This window comes from Salvelinus fontinalis, chromosome 30 (genome assembly GCF_029448725.1).
Source record: "Salvelinus fontinalis isolate EN_2023a chromosome 30, ASM2944872v1, whole genome shotgun sequence".
Lineage (NCBI taxonomy): Eukaryota > Metazoa > Chordata > Actinopteri > Salmoniformes > Salmonidae > Salvelinus > Salvelinus fontinalis.
Genome location: NC_074694.1, coordinates 15,837,277 through 15,862,380, shown reverse-complemented (window position 1 = coordinate 15,862,380; position 25,104 = coordinate 15,837,277). Strand labels below are relative to the sequence as shown.

The following is a 25,104-nucleotide window of genomic DNA, read 5'->3' as shown; positions in this document are numbered from 1 at the left end:
CACATGCTTCAAGATGGCCACCATTGTTCCTGTACCCAAGAAAGCAAAGATAACTGAACTAAATGACTAAATGACGCCCTGTAGCACTCACTTCTGTCATCATGAAGTGCTTTGAGATACTAGTCAAGGATCATATAACCTCCACCTTATCGGCCACCACAGACCCACTTCAATCGGCATACCGCCCCAACAGGTCCACAGACAATGCAATCGCCATCACACTGCACACTCCCATCAGGACAAGAGGAATACCTATGTAAGAATGCTGTTCATTGACCACTGTTCAGCATTCAACACCATAGTACCCTCCAAGCTCATCATTAAGCTGGAGGCCCTGGGTCTCAACCCCACCCTGTGCAATTCGGTCCTGGACTTTGACAGGCCACCCCCAGGTGGTGAAGGTAGGAAACAACATCTCCACTTCGTTGACCCTCAACGCTGGGGCCCCACAAGGGTGCGTGCTCAGCCCCCTCCTGTACTCCCTGTTCACCCACAACTGTGTGGCCATGCACGCCTCCAACTCAATCATCAAGTTTGCAGACGACACAACAGTAGTCGGCTTGATTAACAACAATAATGAGACAGCCTACAGGGAGGAGGTGAGGGCCCTCGGAGTGTGGTGTCAGGAAAACAACCTCTCACTCAACGTCAACAAAATAAGATGATCGTGGACTTCAGGAAACATTAGAGGGAGCACCCCCCTATCCACATCGAAAGGACAGCAGTGGAGAAGGTGGAAAGTTAAGTTCCTCGGCGTACATAACAGACAAACTGAAATGGTCCACCTACACAGACAGTATGGTGAAGAATGCGCAACAGCGCCTCTTCAACATCAGGAGGCTTAAGAAATTTGGCTTGTCACCCAACACCCTGAAACTTTTACAGATGAACAATCGAGACCATCATGTCACGCTGTATCAGCCTGGTAGGCAACTGCACCGCCCACAACCGCAAGGCTCTCCAGAGGGTGGTGCGGTCTGCACAACGCATCACCGGGGGCAAACTACCTGACCTCCATGACACATACAGCACCCGATGTCACAGGAAGGCCAAAGAGATCATCAAGGACAACAACCACCCGAGCCACTGCCTGTTCACACCGCTACCATCCAGAAGGCGAGGTCAGTGCAAGTGCATCAAAGCTGGGACCGAGAGACTGACAAACCAGCTTCTATCTCAAGGCTATCAATCTGCTAAACAGCAATCACTAACTCAGAGAGGCTGCTGCCTACATTAAGACCCAGTCACTGGCCACTTTAATAAATGGATCACTAGTCACTTTAAACAATGCAACTTTAAATAATGCCACAATAATAATGTTTACATATATTACATTACTCATATCATATGTACAGTATATACTGTATTTTATACCATCTATTGCACCTTGCCTATGCCGCTCGGCCATCGCTCATCCATATATTTATTTGTACATATTCTCATTCACCCCTTTAGATTTATGTGTAATAGGTATCTATTGGGAAATTGTTAGATTACTTTTTAGATATTACTGCACTGTCGGAACTAGAATCACAAGCATTTTGCTACACTCGCATCTGCTAACCATGTGACCAATAAAATGTGATTTGATTTAGAAAAGCCCACGCCGGTCTACATAATGTCCAAGGCAAAAACCAAGGCATGAAGTCGAAGGAATTCTCTGTAGAGCTCCGAGACAGGATTGTGTCGAGGCACAGATTTGGGGAAGGGTAACCAAAACATTTCTGGAGCATTGAAGGTCCCCAAGAACACAGTGGCCTCCATCATTCTTAAATGGAAGAAGTTTGGAACCACCAAGACTCTTCCTAGAGCTGGTTAGCCAGGCAAACTGAGCTATCGTGGGAGAAGGGCCTTGGTCAGAGAGGTGACCAAGAACCCAATGGGCAGTCTGACAGAGCTCCAAAGTTCCTCTGTGGAGATGGGAAAACCTTCCAGAAGGACAACCATCTCTGCATCCCTCCACCAATCAGGCCTTTATGGTAGAGTGGCCAGACGGAAGCCACTATTAGTAAAAATGCACATGACACCCCACTTGGAGTTTGCCAAAAGGCACCTAAAGGACTCTCAGAATCAAGATTATCTGGTCTGATGAAACCAAGATTGAACTCTTTGGTCTGAATGCCAAGCGTCACATCTGGAGGAAACCTGCCACCATCCCTACGGTGAAACATGGTGGTGGCAGTATCATGCAATGGGGATGTTTTTCAGCGGCAGGGACTGGGAGACTAGTCAGGATCGAGGGAAAGATGAAGGGAGCAAAGTACGTGCGCTCAGGCGCTCAGGACCTCAGACAGGGGCGAAGGATCACCTTCCAACCAGACAACGACCCTAAACACACAGCCAAGACAACGCAGGAGTGGCTTCGGGACAAGTCTCTGAATGTCCTTGAGTGGCCCAGCCAGAGCCCGGACTTGAACCTGATCTAACATCTCTGAAGAGACCTGAAATAGCTGTGCAGCGTCGCTCCCCATCCAACCAGATAGAACTTGAGGATATGCATAGAAGAATGGGAGAAACTCTACAAATAGGGTGTTGTGTGAAGATTGAGGAGGACAAACATTAATTTAATACATTTTAGACTAAAGCTGTAACGTAACAAAATGTGAAGAAAGGGAAGGGATCTGAATACTTTCAGAATGCACTGTAGACGTCTTTTTCCCCTCATCAACTAAATCCATTTTAGATTAAGACTGTAACGTAATGTCACAATCCATGTTTCAATTGTCTCAAGGCTTAAAAACACTTCTTTAACCTGTCTCCTCCCCTTCATCTACACTGATTGAAGTAGATTTAGCAGGTGACATCAAGAAGGAACAACAGCTTTTACCTGTATTCACTTGGTCAGTCTCATGGATAGAGCAGGTGTTCTTAATGTTTTGTACACTCAGTTGTATGTCTGCTGCAGAGAGACAAAAGAGAGCAGGAGAAAATATATTTGGATAATTCTTGGAAATAAGTGCTGATAACATGTTGGCTCTATAAAAAGAAGATGGAGAACAAGCTATAGGATGAAAATATTGTCCAAAATAATAATCGCGATATGTAACTATCGACCCCCCCCCCCCTAACCTACTGGTCCATTCAGTCATAAGAGCTTCTCACAAGGAGCTTAGCTCCAAGGACAACAATGGCATTAGCTAAATGAAGCCAGTCTAATTATACAGAGGCGTAGCTATTGAGTGTCAGAAATGCCAGCCATTCATCCAGTCAGTGTTCCACTGAAAGACTGCCGCACACAAAGCCTGTCACTCTTCCACTGCATACCCCACTTACTTTTAGAACACTAACTAATTACTGTAATAATGTCAACTAGTTCCAATGTAATGTATGCAAATGCTCATTGGCGGAAGTGCATTGTTATTTCATGACCGAGCTCGAAAGATTCCAGCTGAAATAAATAGGCAGCAAGCTCTTATTTGTAATTTCAAGCTTTTCTTTTTGGAAGATTATTTCAAGACATAAAATCCTGAGACCTGCTCTTCTTTCCCATGTTTGAATGCAACATGTAGGTTAGTTGTAGTGAGACTGATCAAAAGACATGTCGTGACTCTAATCAAATCAAATCAAGTTTATTTTATATAGCCCTTCGTACATCAGCTAATATCTCGAAGTGCTGTACAGAAACCCAGCCTAAAACCCCAAACAGCAAGCAATGCAGGTGTAGAAGCACGGTGGCTAGGAAAAACTCCCTGGAAAGGCCAAAACCTAGGAAGAAACCTAGAGAGGAACCAGGCTATGAGGGGTGGCCAGTCCTCTTCTGGCTGTGCCGGGTGGATATTATAACAGAACATGGCCAAGATGTTCAAAATGTTCATGGCAAGCATGGTCAAATAATAATCAGGAATAAATGTCAGTTGGCTTTTCATAGCCGATCATTAAGAGTTGAAAACAGCAGGTCTGGGACAGGTAGGGGTTCCATAACCGCAGGCAGAACAGTTGAAACTGGAATAGCAGCAAGGCCAGGTGGACTGGGGACAGCAAGGAGTCATCATGCCCGGTAGTCCTGACGTATGGTCCTAGGGCTCAGGTCCTCCGAGAGAGAGAAAGAAAGAGAGAAGGAGAGAATTAGAGAGAGCCAAGATTTTCAAAATGTTCATAAATGACAAGCATGGTCAAATAATAATCAGAAATAAATGTCAGTTGGCTTTTCATAGCCGATCATTAAGAGTTGAAAACAGCAGGTCTGGGACAGCAGGTCTCTAAACTGTAATCATAACTGAAAAGCTAGCCAATCCAACGATGAATCACAATGTGAACATTTGTCCATTTCAAAATCATTCATCGATAAAACTAATTCATTCAATACCAAAAATGCCTCATAAGCATACCACCAAAAACAACAAAAAAACAAATGCAGTCAAACAATGAGGCTCTCATTTCAGAGCCTTATAAAACATCCCTAGGGGAAACTGTTCCTAAGAAGTTGGCTTCAATATGAAAAAGGGGAGAAAATACATGCAAGTCATATTAGCGTGAAGCTGGTTTAACTTGATTTCAATTTAATCCCAAACAATCCTCTACCCATTTTACTGAGGAGATGTTGACATAGCTATTGGTATATGCCGTGTCTACCCTGGGGGCTTACTGTACAGCATGTTAGTTAATGCATCGTCTACCCTGGATGCTTAGTGTACAGCCTGTTGGTTAATGCAGTGTCTACCCTGGAAGCTTACTGTACAGCCTGTTAGTTAATGCATCGTCTGCCCTGGGTGCTTAGGGTACAGCCTGTTGGTTAATGCAGTGTCTACCCTGGAGGCTTACTGTACAGCCTCTTAGTTAATGCAGTGTCTACCCTGGGTGCTTACTGTACAGCCTGTTAGTTAATGCAGTGTCTACCCTGGGGGCTTACTGTACAGCCTGTTGGTTAATGCAGTGTCTACCCTGGAGGCTTACTGTACAGCCTGTTAGTTAATGCAGTGTCTACCCTGGGGGCTTACCGTACAGCCTGTTAGTTAATTTAGTGTCTACCATGGAGGCTTACTGTACAGCATGTTAGTTAATGCAGTGTCTACCCTGGGGGCTTACTGTACAGCCTGTTAGTTAATTTAGTGTCTACCCTGGGTGCTTACTGTACAGCCTGTTAGTTAATGCAGTGTCTACCCTGGGGGCTTACTGTACAGCCTGTTAGTTAATGCAGTGTCTACCCTGGGGGCTTACCGTACAGCCTGTTAGTTAATTTAGTGTCTACCCTGGGGGCTTACTGTACAGCCTGTTAGTTAATTTAGTGTCTACCCTGGGTGCTTACTGTACAGCCTGTTAGTTAATTTAGTGTCTACCCTGGGGGCTTACCGTACAGCCTGTTAGTTAATGCAGTGTCTACCATGGAGGCTTACTGTACAGCATGTTAGTTAATGCAGTGTCTACCCTGGGGGCTTACTGTACAGCCTGTTGGTTAATGCAGTGTCTACCCTGGGGGCTTACTGTACAGCCTGTTAGTTAATGCCGTGTCTACCCTGGGGGCTTACCGTACAGCCTGTTAGTTAATTTAGTGTCTACCATGGAGGCTTACTGTACAGCCTGTTAGTTAATGCCGTGTCTACCCTGGGGGCTTACCGTACAGCCTGTTAGTTAATTTAGTGTCTACCATGGAGGCTTACTGTACAGCATGTTAGTTAATGCAGTGTCTACCCTGGAGGCTTACTGTACAGCATGTTAGTTAATGCAGTGTCTGACCTGGGGGCTTACTGTACAGCCTGTTAGTTAATGCAGTGTCTACCATGGAGGCTTACTGTACAGCATGTTAGTTAATGCAGTGTCTACCCTGGGGGCTTACTGTACAGCATGTTAGTTAATGCAGTGTCTGACGTGGGGGCTTACTGTACAGCATGTTAGTTAATGCAGTGTCTACCCTGGGGGCTTACTGTACAGCCTGTTAGTTAATGCAGTGTCTACCCTGGGGGCTTACTGTACAGCATGTTAGTTAATGCAGTGTCTGACCTGGGGGCTTACTGTACAGCATGTTAGTTAATGCAGTTTCTACCCTGGGGGCTTACTGTACAGCCTGTTAGTTAATGCAGTGTCTACCATGGAGGCTTACTGTACAGCATGTTAGTTAATTTAGTGTCTACCCTGGGGGCTTACTGTACAGCCTGTTAGTTAATGCAGTGTCTACCCTGGGGGCTTACTGTACAGGCTGTTAACATCTCCAGTCCAACACACTTTGGCAATGGCGACAGAGAAACCTGAAATAGAAGGAATTAGAAGTGTGTGTGTAAGCCTTGCCGTGGCTCCTCAGAGACAGTCCATTGTGACTGAAGCGTCACTAGCCCTAATCCATCTTGTGTAATGCCATTAAAACATGTTTCATTGTAATCACTGCTACAAGCCTCATTACAACGAACACCTTGTAAAATAAACAGTACAACATTGAAGGTGAGGGACTCCACAATACATCATGGCTCTTCCCAAAATGCACATCAATTTGTCTGCTTTAGTGGGTTGGGTAAAGAGCTTGACGATACAAGCTGCATACACTGAGTATACAAAACATTAAGTACATATACAGTGCCTTCGGGAAGTATTCAGACCCCTTGATTTTTTTTTCCCATATTTTGTTATGTTAGTCTTATTCTAAAATAGATTTTTTTTTATCCTCAAGAACCTACTCTACACTCAACACCCCAAAATGAGAAAGCGAAAACCGGTTTTTATATTTTTGCAAATGTATTAAAAATAAAAAACAGATATACCACATTTTAAAAAGTATTTGAAAACTTTATTATGAGAATTTAGAAAATGAGCTCAGGTGCATCCAGTTTCCATTGATATATCATGACAAGGCGAGACCCAGATGCAGACACAGGATGCAGATGATTGGAGTCTTACAATATTTATTAATCCATTAGGATGGTCGTGGACAGGAAAAAGGGTCAAAACCAGTTCAAACTCCAAAAGGTACCGAAGGTCAGGCAGAATCAAGGTCAGGGCAGGCAGGCGGGAAAGTAGTCCTGAGTCAGGCACAGAGAGACAGGAAACACAGGGATAAATACACCAGGGAAAATAAGCAACACCTGGAGGGGGTGGAGACAATAACAGGAACAAGTGAAACAAATCAGGGCGTGACGTGATCATCCCTGAGATGTTTCTACAACTTGATTAGAGTCCACCTGTGGTAAATTCGATTGATTGGACATGATTTGGAAAGGCACACACCTGTCTATAAAAGGTCCAAAAGTTGATTGGTGCATGTCAGAGCAAAAACCAAGCCATCAGGTCGAAGGAAATGTCCGTAGAGCTCCAACAATCCAATGATCACTCTGACAGAGCTCCAGAGGTCCTCTGTTGAGATGGGAGAACCTTCCAGAAGGACAACCATCTCTACAGTACTCCACCAATCAGGCCTTTATGGTAGAGCGGCCAGACGGAAGCCACTCCTCAGTAAATGGCACATGACCTCACGCTTGGAGTTGGCCAAAAGGCACCTAAAGGACACTCAGACCATGAGAAACAAGATTCTCTGGTCTGATGAGACCAAGATTAAACTATTTGGCCTGAATGCCAAGCATCACATTTGGAGGAAACCTGGCACCATCCATACGGTGAAGCATGGTGGTGGCAGCATCATGCTGTGGGTATGTTTTTCAGCGGCAGGGACTGGGAGACTAGTCAGGATCGAGGGAAAGATGAAAGGAGCAAAGTACAAAGAGATTGTTTAAAACCTGCTCCAGAGTGCTCAGTACCTGACTGGGGAAAAGGTTCACCTTCCAACAGGACAACGACCCTAAGCACACAGCCAAGACTATGCAGGAGTGGCTTCGGGACAAATCTCTGAATGTCCTTGAGTGGCCCAGCCAGAGCCCGGACTTGAACCCGATCTAACATCTCTGAAGAGACCTGAAATAGCTGTGCAGCGATGCTCCCCATCCAACCTGACAGAGCTTGAGAGGATCTGCAGAGAAGAAAGGGAGAAACTCCCCAAATCCGTTTTAGAATAAGGCTGTAGCGTAACAAAATGTGGAAAAGGTCATGGGGTCTGAATACTTACCGAAAGCACTGTAGGCTAGCAAATTTAATTTGAAATATAATAGGGCCTTTTTGTCAAATTAGTAGGCCGACTCATATATACAGTACCATTCATAATGTTCCCCTAATGTTATTAGCCTATCTCCTCTTTCTCTAAGATTACTTCATTCCTTCCTCGCTTTCAACAGTTAAATGAAATACATGTTGTTGTCCTTATCATCATCATTCTATTGATGTCCTTGAATAATATAGGTCTAGAATTAGATGGAGAAGGCTTTCACGTCTCTTCAAGAAGATTGAATGGTTATGGTTCTGAATGAATAACTGCTATAGCCTACCATAGCGCGTTCACTCTTTTTTTCAAACTCCCCGAGAGTTCTATTGGCTGCTGAATTTAACGTTCAGCAAAAAAAGAGATTGCATCCCTCTTTGAATAGTCTATTGGTATAAGAAATGCTAAAATAAATCATGTCCAGCAAGTTATTCAAGTCTAGCTTTTCCTGCTTGGGACTCCAAAAGCTAAGGAGTGGTTTTTAAGGAGAGGCCAGCGGAGAACAGGTCCTTGTGTATTGAGCAAGAGACAGAGGGGGTACAAATTAGAAGCTTATTATGCATAACCCATCATTAATTAGCTAAGTTTAAGGCATAAAGCTAACACTGCACTGAATTTATTACCTGAAAGAGGTAGGTTCGGACATCTACACTGCATTCGGAAAGTATTCAGACCCCTTCCCTTTCTCCACATTTTCTTACGTTACAGCTTTAGTCTTAAAATGTATTAAATTGTTTTTCCTCCTCAATCTACACACAATACCTTGTAATGACAAAGCAAAAACAGGTTTTTTGAAATTTAGCAAATGTATAAAAAATTAAAAACTTGAATATCACATTTACATACGTTTTCAGACCCTTTACTCAGTACTTTGTTGAAGCACCTTTTGCAGTGATTACAGTCTTGAGTCTTCTTGGGTATGGCGCTACAAGCTTGGCATACATGTATTTGGGGAGTTTCTCCCATTCTTCTCTGCAGATCCTCTCAATCACTGTCAGGTAGGTTGTGTGTGCGAGCGAGTGCAAGAGTGTTCGTGCGTGCACTGATTTAAAGCAACGATATTCAAGTGATGGTTTAAAACTCTGCAGCTGCAATTAAAAAATACATCTTTACAAAAAACAAAAGGTGACCCTTGAAAGCCAGATGGAGATGGTAAATTAGATGCACATTCGTTCTATATATTACTGTATCATAGGCTATGCTGCAGCAAATAGAGGCCTACCTGTCAGAAGGGGAAAAAGTTAGCATGGTGAGATGATAAGTCTACTTGCATTGTGAACTGCGCTCCATACTGAGATGGGCTGTCTGTCCCCACCCTGAGGGTTGGTTCGTCATGCAGAGGACGTAGAGAAGCCAGATTTAGACATCTCATATATTTGAACAGTTCCATTTCACACTATGCTGTTCATATAAATCATTTATCATAATTTACCAGTATCTGGCAGTTATTTATCCCGGGAAAACGGAGTGGTTTGGGCGGTAAATCTCGGTAACCGGGTACCCTCCATTCAACCCTAGTGTAGATGAAGGGGAGGAGACAAGTTTTAAAGGATTTTTAAGCCTCGATACAATTGAGACATGGATTGTGTTTGTGCCATTCAGAGGATGAATGTGCAAGACAAAAGATTTAAGTGCCTTTGAACAGGGCATGGTAGTAGATGCTAGGCGCACCAGTTTGTGTCAAGAACTGCTGGGGTTTTCATGCTTAACAGTTTCCGTGTGTATCAAGAATGGTCCACCACCCAAAGAACATCCAGCCAACTTGACAACTGTGGGAAGCATTGGCGTCAACTTGGGCCAGCATCCCTGAGGAACGCTTTCGACACCTTGCCCCAACAAATTGAGGCTGTTCTAAGGGCGAAAGGTAAGGGCGGGATGGTGCAACTCAATATTAGGAAGGTGTTCCTAATGTTTGGTACACTCATTGTAGTTGTTAGGCACTTCCTGCCTTTAGGGATAATAAATAAATGTGGGCTTACATTTTGGGAACTGTAGGATATAACCTGGCTGTGGATTAAGGTGAAAAGCACAGGATATTGGCTATATTAATATGTAAAGTCTTCTTCAAATCCATCCAGTTTTAATCCAACTTTAGAAAAGTTCCTTCAGAGAATCCAAGCCTATAGTTTAGGTTATTTTGAGGCACCAGACTCTTCGCAATCATCACCTATGTTCAGAAGCTTTGTTTTTCCAATCCAGGAAGTATTTTCTTTCAGGTTTCCAGGGTGCGAACAGAGTACACAGCTCCCCTGCCTTTCTCCTCTGGCTGTGTGAAATGTATCAAGAGCAGACAGCAAAAGCAAGAGAGCTCCAAAGACTAATGCCTCGGCAGAGACATTAAGCACAGAACTAGACGGAAACAGAGATTACATCCTGGGAGTGACTTGAATAATGAAAACCTGTAGCTCCTTCAAGGAGGAATTGAAGTTCGGAAGGATTTTGCACGCAGCCAGTCACGTACGGCGTCGCCAGACACACTCAAGGTTCCTGGGTCAATTACCTAATTACCCGGTTTCAATCAAGGGCAGTGAATGAGAAAGTATCAGATGACAGGAAAACAAAGTGGATTTATGGAGGACTGAGTCATGAATAGGAGTCCAGGGAGAAACAAACAGGGCTTTGTTATAAAGGGTGTCTTTAGTCTCACTGTAGGATATAATAAAAATAAACAAATACCTACATAATAAATACCATAACATTGAACATAATTATATTTTAGCGAACACTGGCGTTTATTCACTACAGGTATCCAGTTAAAGAACAGAATACACTGTTCTGCCTCTGTCATGCATGAGTTTATAGGCAGGCACATGATGTTGAAACACAGTAGAAAGACGACATCATTGAAATAAGCAAGCACACTGACATAATAAACCAAAAGCCCAAAACTATGTTGGTTCTACTGCTCATCACACAAATACAGAATTTAACTATTTTGTAGGTGAAAAATAAATAATCTGAAACTGTTAACATATCCAATAAGTACGTTTTATAGGCTAATCCAGGCGGAAACATCAACACTCCAGGCAAGGACCCCCTTCCTGATGGTTCAAATTGGCTTCATGTGTTCATTTCTCACTCTCACCCCAGACTTTAATTCATGTGTTCATTTCTCACTCTCACCCCAGACTTTAATTCATGTGTTCATTTCTCACTCTCAACCCAGACTTTAATTCATGTGTTCATTTCTCACTCTCAACCCAAACTTTAATTCATGTGTTCATTTCTCACTCTCAACCCAGACTTTAATGAGCACAAATAAAAACGATCAATGTGTTACCCAATGATCCCAAAGTTATGAGTCATGCAAAAAAACACAAAATCTCAATAATCCAAGTCTTAATTTTAGAAAGATCATCATAGTGCTAATTATGCAAGAATGTTTTTCGAACCCAACAGGCATTTTCAGAAGTTTTGAGGACAATACATGGCAGATGTAGCTTCCATGATGCCTGATAGGCCTTGGACATGCTGCTTTCACCTATCCTGTTTTCAGATTAGTGGAGAGATTAAGGAACGGAGACAATGAGAAGAGAATGCTACATAAGAGTTGAGATGCATCCTTGACAGCTATCAGTGAAATAATCTGATAACAGGACTCTGATCAGATAAACCAACTTCAACAATCCCACCCTCTTGATCTTGCTGCATAAATAGATTGAACCAAGCTTTGGACACAGAATTACTTCAATAGGTCAACTAGGCGGTGAGTATATTTGTCCTGTTTCACACATACACAAGTGTGTGGAGGAATGTTTTGTTTTTTGCATATCCCACTCCCCCAGAGACACCCTCGGAGAGTGGGGTCATGGCCAGGGATCACTTAGAATGAAATAATTAAGTTTCCACTGGAGCAACTCAAGGAAGGCATTTACTTCAGTCAAGGGCACATTTCGTCAGTGTCCTAACCTGCTTGAAAACTCCACAGATATAGCAGTGGTGAATCCCACCCACTTCACACCCTACCACCCTTGATTGTCTCCTCTCTCCGTCAATTAATGGTGGGAAGTCATGGAGGTGCAGGTGGGTTTTGCTGAGTAAACAGCATCTAGGCCAGGCAGTTAGGGCTGCTTGATGGACGAGGCCACGTTGGTGCTGTGGGCTGATGCCTCAGGAGTAGGAGAGTTCACTAATTAAACAGGCAGCTGCTTTGCCAGTGTGTGTGTGGTGTGTATGTGCGTTTGTGTGTCAAGGAATGGGGATGCTATACTACCCAACTGGGTCCATTATCTCTGGACCAATCCAGTGCTTGCTGAATACCACTTACCTTTGACATTGGAAAGGGGACAGTGTTTTCACCATAAATGATGCACCACTTCCTGCCTGAAGATAACACATCAAGATACACTGTTCAGTAAAGTAGACTTTGGTAGACAGTAGAGCAATAAAGAAGTTAAGATTGAGAGGACTGCCCTATTACTAAGCACAGCTATTCTGCATAGTAGTTGTAGAATATCTTGGCACTATAGGCACAGAACAAACACCTTTATTTAGAATACTGCTATATGCATACGTGAACAAAATATTAGAATTTGCATTACAAGTATTGGGCTGATGCAATTTTACGCTGCAATAGGCATGAATTATCATCCTCATACCAAGAGTGATGTCTAAATATTTGATATGCTTCTCAATTACAGATGCGGTCTGAACATTAACTCGTCTGACCCCCCTCCCCCCCAGACACACACACTCGCAGAGAACGTTAGCGAGGGTATTTCTTTCACTGCGGGAGCTGATCAATTCAGCTAAACTGTTGGGAGTGCAATTCCTACACGTAGCCTAGCTCTCAAACATCCTGTCAGGCTTCGACTGAAATCTGGAGACCATCCCAGGATACACTGCGGTAGGAAGCAGCAGCAGCCTAGGCAGAATCAGGCCGCGCTGGGTCGTTGCCGCTCACCAGTAGAGAACATTAAGAATCCTGATGCCCCTCTCCTGGTGGACTCCTTAGGCTGGTTGTTAAGGGAGCTGCTTCTCCTCCCTCAACCCTCTGAGTCTCAGTGGTCATCCTTCAACAGCCCCCACAGAACAAAGCCTATTGCGAGTGATGCATTTATTTTTGAAGGTTACATTGCTAGAGCAGAAAAGACACTGGCAATGTTGAAAAGCTTTGTGACGACAGCAGAACTGCAATTTCCACACCTCACCTGTGAAACCATCCACTGTTGTCTGCCTATCAAAACAGCTGTTCATGAGCAAACACCCGACCCTAAATTCACTACACAAATACAAAGAAAAGACAAGTGTAGAATGAAACAGTTTTACGGATTCATTAAAAAGTCAATATTTCTATTCCGAGCGAATAAAACAAGGCTATCTAAATCTCAGAGCTAATAAAACTAGGAGAGAAGTTGACCAACTATGTAATTAGCCAGCATGCTCCCTAGGTCTCACCTTGTCTTAAAACAACACACCGCTAATTCATTCCACAGGCATTATCTCAGAGCCAGAGCACTAATGATAAAGACTACAGTAATAATGACTTGATTAGGAGCCTCTGAAACAAAGAGACTCTTTATATTCTTGAAACACCGTTTCTCCCCCAAAACCCCAAGACCAAATAAGGTGGCAAGCAAAAAGGTCTTTGAATCCCCCCTTTCAACTGACTTAGGTTTGAATATCCTTGGAATCCGTAAAATAATTGCATTCATCTTAAAAAAAAAGTGTTTGGCTTCGATGTTGGTTGTTGGAGTTCCTAATTAGTGTAACTGTCAAATTGCTAAAGCACTGACATTTGTAAACCTGATTAAGTAATTGTTATCCAGGCCTTGTGACAATGCACGCACCTTTTATTCTGCTTAATTGATGAGCTTCAAAACAGTAAGAAACAGTCGTTAGGGTCTAGCTTGGCGTTAGTGTGCCAGTTGATTATCTATGCTCATCTCATTTTATACCCATTTCATTACACTTCCAGTGAAGGATCCCTTGAAACAAACAAACTAGAGAATTCCAAATCTAACAAAATAATATTTGATTTGAGAGGCAACAGCAAAGTAACTTGAGTCAAATTCAGGTGAGCAGGAAGTAAGGAAACTATGGTTTTATGATGTACAATTTTACTCTGACTATATCTAGCTGTTGCCATTTTTTATTGCCTTGGATATACATCAAACATAATATCGGTGTTGATGTCAGCTTCTTGAGGTCAACAGTACACCTACACAGGTCCGTATGCCTGTGCTTATAGGCTCATTTCATCCGCAGGAGCTATAAAAGATGCTCCAACATGCAGCTGCTACATAAGCTACTAACACCTGCTAGACTGTTCAAAAAAAAAAGAGAGAACGGCAGCACATAAAAATGCACTTTGGTTCAGACTTGCTGCTTTCATCTTTAGATGGAATACAATTCGGAAATGAAATGGGAATCACTCATGTAGATTGGGCATGGAGTGTCCCTCCCTGGCCAGTCAGGAGGATTAGCTCCTCTGCAGATTGGTCCGCCAGTGAGCCAGTCTAATGAGTTTCACCCTGATGCACCCCACATTGTCCACGCACCATCAACATAAATGTTAACACTGTCCGCTTAGCAACAGTGGAGACCTGAGGGCCACGAGAGCCAGTCAGAGGATCCCAGGCCATTCGGCCCCTGGCCTCCAACCACAAAGAAGAAAAGGTTACCATGGTCCCGGCTATTGATATGAAGCGCATGCAGTTAGAGTGCAGAGGCGTGAGACAGTGCAATATTGATGAGGGTTCTCTGAGGATGTAGTCATGTTCCAGGAGCATGGAGAGGGCTGGGAAGGAGCTTTGAGAGGGCTAAGGGGCTTCTTGCCATGATTTATTTACACCGATCAGCTTCATGCTGAACTTAAATCAATAATGGAACTTACACACATTAGTTCATGTGCGCGGCCGTCCAGGTTACACCTGAGGGGGGCAGACCGAGGGGACCCAGCCACTCTGGAAATAAGGCACTTTGAAGAGTGGCGTTCCATGACTGGAAGAGAATGTGTACGCCTGACCGGGCTACGAGCCGCTTACACAATAAATGGCGGGAGACTGTCGGATGGGGGAAGTGGAGCAGGAGGAGTAGGAAAAAAATACATCCTCTTATTGCTTTTGAGAGTGAATGTGGCTTAGCAGTAGTCAAAGCACAAGCAACTTTTTGAACTGTGGCGTGTCTCCATAGAAGCCAGCAACTCTTTGAACTGTGGCGTGTCTCCATAGAAGCCAGCAACTCTTTGAACTGTGGCGTGTCTCCATAGAAGCCAGCAACTCTTTGAACTGTGGCGTGTCTCCATAGAAGCCAGCAACTCTTTGAACTGTGGCGTGTCTCCATAGAAGCCAGCAACTCTTTGAACTGTGGCGTGTCTCCATAGAAGCCAGCAACTCTTTGAACTGTGGCGTGTCTCCATAGATGCCAGCAACTCTTTGAACTGTGGCGTGTCTCCATAGAAGCCAGCAACTCTTTGAACTGTGGCGTGTCTCCATAGAAGCCAGCAACTTTTTGAACTGTGGCGTGTCTCCATAGATGCCAGCAACTCTTTGAACTGTGGCGTGTCTCCATAGAAGCCAGCAACTCTTTGAACTGTGGCGTGTCTCCATAGATGCCAGCAACTCTTTGAACTGTGGCGTGTCTCCATAGAAGCCAGCAACTCTTTGAACTGTGGCGTGTCTCCATAGAAGCCAGCAACTCTTTGAACTGTGGCGTGTCTCCATAGATGCCAGCAACTCTTTGAACTGTGGCGTGTCTCCATAGATGCCAGCAACTCTTTGAACTGTGGCGTGTCTCCATAGAAGCCAGCAACTCTTTGAACTGTGGCGTGTCTCCATAGAAGCCAGTACAGCTTGGCAAAGGTTTGGTTCTTAAGAGGACTGCTGAAGTCTCAGTGGAAAAGGCCAGGCTTAATTGCTCTTACAATTAACTTAATCAACTGGATGCCTAAATGAGTTCCAAAGAAAGTTGAGAAGTGTTCACAGAGAAGTGTTCACAGAGAAATGTGCACAGAAATTATTTTATTCCAGGTGTTTAAGCCGAGAGCTGCTATTTTTCTGACAAAATATACAGTATTTACATATTTCACCTGCCTTTTCCCTCCCAACTTTGTGCAAATGTGAAAATCAAAAGGGCAGCTCAGTAAGCATGCACTGCAGTGTGAAAGTGCCAGTCAAATTGTGTCACTGGTTCATGCGGTTTGACTCCAGCCAGAAGGACAATGACCACAATGTAAATCTAGCCATATACATGGAAGACTAATGTTAATATCTATAATTATCTAGTCTAACTTGTATCTAGTCTTATTCTGATCAAAACCTATATGACAATTCCAGTTTCTAAAACCCTGTTTGATTCTAGCTACCCGTGCCTGTCAGTTTATATTGTGAAACTGAAATCAGTGGTCATTTTTCTTTTTGTCAGGTGGTGTTTCAAAACAATTATTGTCCGAAAACTATTCTGCTATATCTTAATTTATTGCCCTTACAAAGCGACATATTATTTCCTTGAAAGTGGCACAGGCACCTATTTTCTCTGCGCTGTTGTCACAGAAAAATGCACACCATTTTAAAAATAAAATCAGCAAAAATGCAGTATCTGTAGAAAGAAAACCATTGTGTTTTACCTCATTTTACATTATCCGAGGTGCATATAGACACACCTTATCCATCCCCCACCAATACCATACCTCTGGAAGGCTATTTGTTTGTTTCTTCGTGACCTGTGTTATCTGGCAAATGAGAAGAATATACCACAAAATGAATTATTTATGCTATTAAAGTGCTTTGACTGCAGAGAATGTATTGAACAACGGAGGCCTAGAAATAAAGGTGTTACATTGTGACAATTCACCAAATCATGTTTTCTTAATCCATAAATTATTCATATTCTATATTCAAGCTCTACTGAATATTAAAACACAAATATAAAATGAACAAAAGGTCCCCGTAAATGAATGATGCTTCTCTTGCAGCATAACGCCTGTGCTGTTGATACATTCAAGCCTATGCATACAGCCCGGGAATAACACTTGGCAGAATCCTCATATGCATGTTGTTAATGCAGATTTGAAAATCTATCCCTCACCCATGCTATGAATTCGCTATCTTCCTGAAAATGAGGGTCTAAAAAGACAGAGCAAACTTCCTCAAAGACATGCTAATTACGTTTTTCATTCTCGAATTCCAAAGTTCTTAAAAACGGCTGCTTTTATTTTCTTCTTCTTACCCACCATAACTGATGACATAACAGCCACAACATGCTTACCATAGTCCCGCAAATTGAAGTTACCTGAAATAGCCACTAACATTATGACCATAGATGCATGCAACTAGAAAATTGACACCACTACACTTGTCCTAGCAAAGGGAAACACTATCAGGGTGAGTGGCCAAGACGAGAGTGTGTGGGGGGGGGGGGGGGGGGGGGGAGTGGGTAGTGTCATTCTCCAGCTGAGCCTAACCGAGGTGAAATTCCACTTGAACGATAAAGGAATTTACAACTGAACAGCGTGAATGAGCACTTGAATCTGTTGACAGAGGCGATTATATTCAAATGTCTCAGCCTTTAGACACCTCCCCTCGGGTAGAGATGGGAACCTCATCAGGGTTCTGGTGATTGAGGATCAATTGGAAAGAACCGTTCAGATGCAGAATGAGAAGTGGTGACATGGAGAGACTAGTCCCGCTGAGGACAGTCATTTTCTTGTTGAACGTACCGTAGACATGAAAATAAGATGGAGTCATAACCGAGGTGCATTAAGATCCTGGAGGAATGAAAGGTCATCTCCACCATCAATACAAATATCTGGAGACCTCTAGGCCATACAATCAACCGCTGAGGAACTGAGCCTTTCTTTATGAATGCCTTGTGTCATGTAGGCCAGGAGTCATTGCCTTCCTACTTCAAAATATAGCTAGTATAGAAATTGAAATAGCAATATTGTTACCCAGCCGAGAGGACCACCTCAATAATGTCCTTGTATGTACTATACTGTTGTCTCTCCCTCGAGCTGCTTTCTATGTCTTTCAATTATTCACGTCCAAGAAGTTTACCTTGTCTGCGTCCACTTTGCCCTTGACGAACTTGTACCTCCAGAACTGCAGGGCCTGGTCCAGAGTGAGGCCTATGCCCTTGACGAACTCGTACCTCCAGAACTGCAGGGCCTGGTCCAGAGTGAGGCCTATGCCCTTGACAAACTCGTACCTCCAGAACTGCAGGGCCTGGTCCAGAGTGAGGCCTATGCCCTTGACAAACTCGTACCTCCAGAACTGCAGGGCCTGGTCCAGAGTGAGGCCTATGCCCTTGACGAACTCGTACCTCCAGAACTGCAGGGCCTGGTCCAGAGTGAGGCCTATGCCCTTGACAAACTCGTACCTCCAGAACTGCAGGGCCTGGTCCAGAGTGAGGCCTATGCCCTTGACGAACTCGTACCTCCAGAACTGCAGGGCCTGGTCCAGAGTGAGGCCTATGCCCTTGGCGAACTTGTACCTCCAGAACTGCAGGGCCTGGTCCAGAGTGAGGTCTATGCCCTTGACGAACTCGTACCTCCAGAACTGCAGGGCCTGGTCCAGAGTGAGGCCTATGCCCTTGAGGAAAAGTTTGTACTGCATGCGCACACTGTGGCGGAGGTGGTGGCTTTCCCTCAGCAACCGGTGGAGCTGCCTCATGGACAGGGGGTAGGACTTCACCGATAGCTGAAGGAAGAGGGGACACATTTAGATATGCAGGCAAAAGTCAACTGCCTAACTTTACCATGACAGCAATGCAACCAAAAAGCTGCATGGAATGATCCGTTTCATCCACCAATGACTCCATATTTCCATCTTTGCTCTCTGAACGCACCGATATGCAGTCAGTTTGTTACGTGGAGCGCAATATCACAATCCAGACTATGCTAAAAATGTCCTCCTGATTTTCTTTGGGCCAGACATCCTTATCACTTAAAGCTGTGGTGGTACTGTTAATACAGCTCAATATCATGTAAAGCACGCACACACACACACACACACACACACACACACACACACACACACACACACACACACACACACACACACACACACACACACACACACACACACACACACACACACACACACACACACACACACACACACACACACACACACCATTATTAAATGGCTCATAAGAGGAAAGCTTATTTAGTAGAGCTGCAGGAGAGCGGCAGTGATCGTCTAGCCCAGGCGTCTGGTGATCACAAGGTTCTGGTTTAGCCACTCAGAGCCCAAAGCCAACTCTACAGGTGCCGAATAGAGAGAGAGGAAAAAAACTAGACCCACAGCCAGCCTTTTCCATCTGTTGAGCACCACATCACAAACAGCTGAAATTAAAGCCCTCTCGGTCTCATTCGTTCTCCCATGACCAAGTAGTATAGGAATGTCTCGCCAGTAGAGACGACAAAGCTGCTTCCCTGATCGACTCCTAGCTGTGGTATAGTATCCATTTCTGGTTAACATACATGGCTTGCTTGCGTCAACACACTTAGAAAGAATGCTGTGTGATTTTGAGATTGAGAAATTGAGTACTAAATACTAAAAGTGAACATTTAAAGCATTGTGGGTGACATTTCCAGTTGGAGATCTAGTCATTTGATTGAACGGAAATGTTCTTGTTTTTGCGCTAGATCTTGCTTCAAAAGGGCTACTATTTACAAGTGGATACATGACTTTGTTTGAGAGTGTGTAAATCTGAAGGACGAAATTAGCATTTGCTGACGGGCCACTTAATTGGAACAGCAGTGGTCTCTGAAATGGAGAAAGTGAAGAATGCACAGCGAGTCTGAGCTGAGCTGTGGCCTCGATCAGTTTAATTCCCCCTCATAGAGACCACAATGGTTCATTAAAAGCCCTTCGGAATCCCTTCTGAATGTCAATGTAGAGAATGAACACTCTGTCTCGCTAACGCATTGGGCATGACATTGGGCATGAAATGCGAGGACTATTGCCTCAAAAGTTAAGTTTCAAGCAGTAATTCTTGTGAACACTGAAGACATTTGCCAAAACGTGTAAGCATGACATGATCCTGTGCAATCAATGAACAATTATTGAAAAAGGTCTTTAAGACAGTGAGAATTAGCTACTTGTTTTAGTGGTGATCTTAAGGATGTCTGATTACAGCAAGCAGTGATGAATTGGTGATAAAACCGTTGGGTAAACGCTGACCGCAGTTTTCTGTGAGTAAAGTAAAGCTCCCTATTACTATTAATGCTATTGTCTATTGTCCATGAAAAGGTGGGTAAACGTTTGAGCAAAAATAAACTCTAAAAAGTGCGCGTAAAAGGCTTCACCACTGATGGAAACATACAGTATGAACCAATACTGAGATAGGTGGACAGAAAACTGCTGCAACGACTGTACATTTCTGTTCTGATATAACCAGCGTCCTCTCCATCTTCCTTGTCCTCCCTAGTATAAATGTGTCCTTTGTGTTTCAATGCATACTCACCGGATCGATCTGCTCCAAAGACATGTTCCCAAAACTTTTCTGTATGCTGTAGTCCTGATCCACGTAGCCATGGCTACAAGGACAGCAATGGACCAATTGAGAGAGAGGCAGAAAAAGAGAAAATAAATTACAGCAGTCTATCACAACAGTTCCAGAGAAAGAACACATTGTCATCATTAGCTTACAAAGTGCTACAGCAGGGCATGGTTCGGTCTCAGGGTCCATTTAGGACTTTGGGTCCACTGGCTCCATTACCTGGGGCTATGATAATAACAGCTTACTTTCAACAATCTTTGTATAAAACATGTAATTGTACTATACAGAAAGGTAATTGTACCTCATAGAAAGCTATTGTTGCACTATACAGAAATGCAGTCAGAGTTATTCATTGAATGGCAGCTTTTTGCGCATATTCTATAGAGAAAAACATTTGGTGCATACCGGGGAGCAAGACAAATATTGTTTAATGTGTTTTAAGTGGCTAAAGTGCCACTGAATCAAAACCAGTGACCAGGTTTCTGGAATAAATCAAATGTAACATTGATCCTGCACGTTTTCCAGTTGTATCCATTTTTATTGTCCCTTCCAGCAAAATGTTACATTGGTCAAGATCAATCCCACTGATCGATGTCTGTGTGATTGATTTTCTCAGTGCCTAGCATTTGAGCAGGAGCCCTCCATAAATGAACGGACTTGTCTTTGTGCAACGTTAGTGAGCCTTGCCGAAGAACAAACTGATCAATGAAGACGCTCCGACAGTCCCCTAATAGTACACCACCTCAAATCTGACTCTGTTAACAAAACAAATGGGCTTACCTAACTGGCTAAAAACTGCTGGGAGATATTCTAATTTACACACACAATATTGCTGCAAAATGTTTTCACTGCAATGTCTCATGGCCTAATGTGGGCCTCTTGGTTTGATGCCATGGGTAAAGGTCAAAATCATAATTATCCTCCCAAAGCTTTATACATGTGAGGTTCACTTTCTCACCCTTTGATCACACAGCCCTTACCTTATGGCACTGAAGTAATCCAGGTGACCCAGAAATTTTGACTAAATGCCATTTGAAAGGCCATTTGATTAATGGAGCAAAAACAGCCAGGTTACAGGCTAATCAGGTTTCTAAAACCATAGCCTGTGTGACTTTGATTAGAGGCCTTGACCACCTAATTGCTCATGAGGCAACAATTACAAAATATATTGGGTCATATAGTGGCTCCCGAGTGGCGCTGCGGTCTAAGGCATTACATCTCAGTGATAGCGGTGTCCTACAGACACCCTGGTTTGAATCCAGGCTGTATCACAACTGGCTGTGATTGGAAGTCCCATAGGGTAGCGCACAATTGGTCCAGCATCGTCCGGGTTTGGCCGGTATAGGCCGTCATTGTAAATAAGAATTTGTTCTTAAATTACTTGCCTAGTTAAATAAAGTGTGATTAAACAAGGTCATTTAAGCATCACTAAAACAGTGCAAAGCTGAGTAGGGCTAAAAGCTCAGTGCCATTGCCTCTCAAGCACAAGCTTCCAAACCATATTGCCACACTACTTAGATGAGGACAATTAATCTCCTTGATTTATCATGTTGACTTAGGCCAATATCTATATATAGCTTTGTCATTTCATGGAAAATTAGTGAATTATAATACTGTATATTTAATAAAATATGATACCGAAATCATTCAGAACATATATATATGTACTATTCATGTCTTGAGTTTTCCTAGTGTGCCTTACAATTCTAAAAGAGAGGTGGTGCACATTACGATCAAAATATTGTAAAGGGGGATCAATGATACACTATAGAAGCTGCCTTTGAAATCTGTTAAGCCTTGGCCGCGGATGAAACCGGACCCTTCACTGGTAATCTAGCGTTTACCACAGAAAGTCTCAAAGTGAAAGGGAATCAGCTGTGGGACCTAGCGACCGACGGTCCACTGAATACTGAAGCACGGGCTTTGGGCTTATGCTGCCTGCTCAATTCTGATGGAGTGTTGCCCTGCCAGCTATCGCTTCTGCGTCCAAGTCCCCTTGTTTATTTGTTTCGATTCAACAGCTGGTTTGCCTGAGGACACAGGTTTGTTTCTAGTGCACAAGCTGGCCCCATGACACTACCTTATCTGACTGCCCCAGCATGCATAGCCTTTCATTGGAACATAGTGGGAACCTTTCTGCAGTCAAACAACCTCTATGTCGGCAATGACGCATCCAATTAAAAGAGGCCTCAATCGGGCTCCATTAAAAACCAATAGACACAGCTGGTTGGTAGAGTTGCCTTTGGGGAAAGCCTCCGTTGTTCAGCTCTCCTTTACAATCATTGGCAGGTGCAGGAAGGCAACAGGAGGGCTAGATGGCCAGTGAGAGGCAGGTGGAGGGGCTTTAATCTAAACCAGGACTCCCTGGTGGGTCCTTTCCTGAAGAAAGCCAGGACGGGCTTACACTTGTAGGGCCCAGGTTGGATCATTCCAACACAGAGCAGGGGACTACACCAGAGGCGATTTCAGAAAGCCATTGAAAGATAGCATGTGTAGAAGAGTTCGAAAGAGGAAGAAAGAGAATGCAGAAAGTAGAGAGAGGGAGGATGAAAGAGAGTGGAGTAAGACCGTGGCGGGGGGGTTAAAGCGTAAGACCGTGGCGGGGGGGTAAAGAGTAAGACCGTGGCGAGGGGGTTAAAGCGTAAGACCGTGGCGGGGGGGGGTTAAAGAGTAAGACCGTGGCGGGGGGGGGTTAAAGAGTAAGACCGTGGCGGGGCGGGTAAAGAGTAAGACCGTGGCGGGGGGGTTAAAGCGTAAGACCGTGGCGGGGGGGGGTTAAAGAGTAAGACCGTGGCGGGGGGGGGTTAAAGAGTAAGACCGTGGCGGGGCGGTTAAAGAGTAAGACCGTGGCGGGGCGGTTAAAGAGTAAGACCGTGGCGGGGCGGCTAAAGAGTAAGACCGTGGCGGGGCGGTTAAAGAGTAAGACCGTGGCGGGGCGGTTAAAGAGTAAGACCGTGGCGGGGCGGTTAAAGAGTAAGACCGTGGCGGGGCGGTTAAAGAGTAAGACCGTGGCGGGGGGGTTAAAGAGTAAGACCGTGGCGGGCGGTTAAAGAGTAAGACCGTGGCGGGGCGGTTAAAGAGTAAGACCGTGGCGGGGCGGTTAAAGAGTAAGACCGTGGCGGGGAGGTTAAAGAGTAAGACCGTGGCGGGGGGGTTAAAGTGTAAGACCGTGGCGGGGGGGTTAAAGAGTAAGACCGTGGCGGGGCGGTTAAAGAGTAAGACCGTGGCGGGGGGGGTTAAAGCGTAAGACCGTGGCGGGCGGTTAAAGAGTAAGACCGTGGCGGGGCGGTTAAAGAGTAAGACCGTGGCGGGGCGGTTAAAGAGTAAGACCGTGGCGGGGCGGTTAAAGAGTAAGACCGTGGCGGGGCGGTTAAAGAGTAAGACTGTGGCGGGGGGGTTAAAGAGTAAGACAGTGAGGGGGTTAAAGTGTAAGACGGTGTTAAAGTGTAAGACCGTGGTGAGGGGGTAAAAGAGTAAGACCGTGGCGGGGGGGTTAAAGAGTAAGACTGTGGCGTGGGGGTTAAAGAGTAAGACAGTGAGGGGGTTAAAGAGTAAGACAGTGAGGGGTTTTTTAAGGATTTTAGTTTTGTGTCAAAAAATACAAAAATCACCAGGAATTCAGCTAACAATGGCTTTCATTTAGGAAATCTGTTCAAGAATTCCCACTAAATAGTTTATATTTTAAAATATAATCCCTTTTCAGGCTTAGTTGTAGTCAATTTGCAGTGTACTAATTACTATTATTATTTTCCGTCAACCCCTACCATTGATTCCGTCGAAATTCGGCCTGTGGCTGAATCTAGTTGCCTACCCCAGGAGTAGAGTCAAGTAATCTTCAGAGAGGTCGTGGCGGTACGAAGGGCTTTCCTTGGCTTTATTTTGCTCAGGCAGTCTGTCGGTCATGGGTGGGTGGGCGCTCTCGGGCCTGGCTATAAAAATAAAAGCTCTGGCTTCCAGTTGACACATTAGGTTTGGAGTTTGTGTTCCATTATCACAGTGTTTGGAGGCAGAGGAGACACTTTCTCAAAGGGAATCTGGTGTTTGGAACGTAAGGCCATTTCTGGGAAAAGTGTCACAAAGAGGATTTGGGAGCATTTGTGAAATGTGCCCTAGATATTTACTTTAAAATATGTTTTTTATTAAAATGAAGCTGTTTTTATCTCAACATCAAATCATTCCTGGGTAACATTTCTATTATAATTTAAAACAAAGTAACAAAAATAGCTCTTATCAAAGAGCAACTTTCTCAAGCAAGAACCTTGCTAGGACTGTCTGGCAGTGTTCTGAGTGGGGAAGGGAAAAAAGAAAACTAGCTGTTATTGGCAGAAAGGTTTGTAACTCTTTATTATGGTCTATTAACCAATTTACTGCCTGGTAAATATCACCAGGCAGGCCACAACTCCATGCCACCAAAACAGGCTGAAATTTCAGGCAGTTTTTAAACAGCTTTTACTCTAAAAGGTTATTTATCATCATTTTCACGGTATTATTTCAACCTCAGTGTGGAAGCGTATATAAAAACACAGGACAATCACATTTTTGACTGCACTGGGACTTTAAGATGTATTCTCAGTTTTATATCATATTGTACAACAGCTGATGAAACCAACACTGTAAAAGTGTGACAACATTTGATCAGTGCTATT

The 25,104-nt window shown here is 44.0% G+C and overlaps 1 pseudogene; it reads right to left on the bottom strand.

The window, feature by feature from the left end:
- The window catches only part of LOC129828454 (DNA primase large subunit-like), a 114,479-nt pseudogene that overhangs the window by 15,531 nt on the left and 73,844 nt on the right, over positions 1-25,104 (bottom strand).